Source organism: Oncorhynchus mykiss, chromosome 11 (genome assembly GCF_057628025.1).
Source record: "Oncorhynchus mykiss isolate SJ-2025 chromosome 11, ASM5762802v1, whole genome shotgun sequence".
Classification (NCBI taxonomy): domain Eukaryota; kingdom Metazoa; phylum Chordata; class Actinopteri; order Salmoniformes; family Salmonidae; genus Oncorhynchus; species Oncorhynchus mykiss.
This window is the reverse complement of record NC_143032.1, coordinates 82,432,501-82,435,359: the sequence shown is the minus strand read 5'-3', so window position 1 is coordinate 82,435,359 and position 2,859 is coordinate 82,432,501.

Below are 2,859 nucleotides of genomic sequence, written 5' to 3'. Positions count from 1 at the left end.
GGGCTCACTGAGACCTCAGGTGGGAGTCGGGCTCACTGAGACCTCAGGTGGGAGTCGGGCTCACTGAGAACTCATGTGGGAGTTAGACACATAAAAAAGGAACTAAGGTCAGGACATGACAATTATGGGGTTTTGTGATGTCATTATGGGGTTTTGTGATGTCATTATGGGGTATTGTGATGTCATTATGGGGTATTGTGTGTAGATTGATGAGGAAAACAATTCAGTTAATCAATATGCGCTGTATGTGTGAGGTAGAGTGCTGGAAATTAAATGGTAATTACAGATTGATCCGACATCTGCAGCGTTTACCGTGAATGCGATCGCCGCAAACGTTGGGAACAAGGCCTTTAAAAAAAGGCTCACAGTCGACTATACAACGCGCCTTGTATCGAATCCCGGCCTTAGGCTACTGTAGGAGTAAGTAGCATTAGTACATCCAGTCTAGACCAGACCAATGGTGTATTGATCTAAACGGCGACCCAAATCCCAAGGCAGCACCAGAGATTATGGGTTGGGTATTAATGAGTGTCAGCAGTCTGGAAGTTTCCCCTCGTCTCCCAACATGTAAATGGTGTAGCCTCAGGCCTGACTGACTGACTCTGAACTGGCCTGACTGACTGACTCTGAACTGGCCTGACTGACTGACTCTGAACTGGCCTGACTGACTGACTCTGAACTGGCCTGACTGACTGACTCTGAACTGGCCTGACTGACTGACTCTGAACTGGCCTGACTGACTGACTCTGAACTGGCCTGACTGACTGACTCTGAACTGGCCTGACTGACTGACTCTGAACTGGCCTGACTGGTGCCCAGACTAGCCCCAGGGCTCTCCTCCTACCAAAGCCCCCACCATACAGACCCTAACCTGGGGCTGCACAGCCCCCATACAGCAGTGGCGAACAGTGACTAAAGGACCTAGGCCTTCAGAAAGACCAAAAATATTCCAATGGACTGTATCAGAATTCTGAAAAAATATATAGAAAATAACAGAAAACATAGCATAACTTAATGTCCCTGGCATATCTTCGGTAGACGGACCACTACAGTTCTATTGAAGGAAAAGCATGACTTTTTATTGACATTATGAATAAACCAAACAGTCCTGCAGGCCGCACACACACACACACACACACACACACACACACACACACACACACACACACAATATGTGACACATAGCATAAAATACTTTGCACTTTGTACACAATTTATGGTGGCCAACACCACTATCACCAATAGCGACAATAACGGTGTCACGTCGAAGGGGATAACGAATATAACGATTATGCAACCCAGTATATAGTCATACCAATGCAAAAGTACAACCATTTCATGTCCAAAAATGAAAAAAACAAACAGCTATTACTTCCCATTGCAGATATATTTGATCAAGTTCATCACACTAACCTGTGATCTACAATTTAAATGCAACAATGTTTTTAAAAAAAAACAGCAAGCAAGCAGCTATAGCCAATAGCAAGCAGTAATAGCTAATAGCAAGCAAGCAGCGATAGCTAATAGCGAGCAGTAATAGCTAATAGCAAGCAACGATAGCTAATAGCAAGCAAGCAGCTATAGCTATTAGCAAGCAAGCAGCTTTAGCTAATAGCAAGCAAGCAGCTATAGCTAACAGCAAGCAACGATAGCTAATAGCAAGCAAGCAGCTATAGCTAATCGCAAGCAAGCAGCAATAGCTAATAGCAAGCAAACAGCAATATCTAATAGCAAGCAATCATTAATAGCTAATAGCAAGCAATCAGTAATAGGTAATAGCAAGCAGCAGAAATAGCTAATAGCAAGCAAGCAGTAATAGCAAGCAAGCAGTAATAGCAAGCAAGCAGTAATAGCTAATAGCAAGCAAGCAGTAATAGCTAATAGCAAGCAAGCAGTAATAGCAAGCAAGTAGTAATAGCTAATAGCAAGCAAGCAGTAATAGCTAATAGCAAGCAAGCAGTAATAGCAAGCAAGCAGTAATAGCTAATAGCAAGCAAGCAGTAATAGCAAGCAAGCAGTAATAGCTAATACCAAGCAAGCAGTAATAGCAAGCAAGCAGTAATAGCTAATAGCAAGCAAGCAGTAATAGCAAGCAAGCAGTAATAGCTAATAGCAAGCAAGCAGTAATAGCTAATAGCAAGCAAGCAGTAATAGCTAATAGCAAGCAAGCAGTAATAGCTAATAGCAAGCAAGCATTAATAGCAAGCAAGCAGTAATAGCTAATAGCAAGCAAGCAGTAATAGCAAGCAAGCAGTAATAGCTAATAGCAAGCAAGCAGTAATAGCTAATAGCAAGCAAGCAGTAATAGCTAATAGCAAGCAAGCAGCAACAACAAAAACAGTGCCACTCACCAGATGATCATTTGTAAACAAAGTTTGAAAGTTAAACTTGAAAAGGGTGATGCTAGCAAATTAGCATAGCAAATTAGCAACAACATCCACCTTGAACTTGGTAGCAGCTGCTGAAGCCACTGTCAACACTGTCACACCACTACAATTCAAGCTAGCTAACTTTACTAGCATTAGCATGGGAAAACTACGGCTTGCAACACTTATTATATTGTCTTGCTGTCACGCCCTGAACATAGAGAGCTTTTAAATCTCTATGTTGGTTAGGTCGGGGTGTGACTAGGGTGGGTCATCTAGGTGAACATGATAACAACATGGTAGCAACACAACATGATAACAACATGGTAGCAACACAACATGACAACAACATGGTAGCAACACAACATGATAACAACATGGTAGCAACACAACATGATAACAACATGGTAGCAACACAACATGATAACATGTAGGGGTCGGGACGAGACAGACAGGCAGCTTTTCTCAGCCAATCATGACTCTGTATTATTTG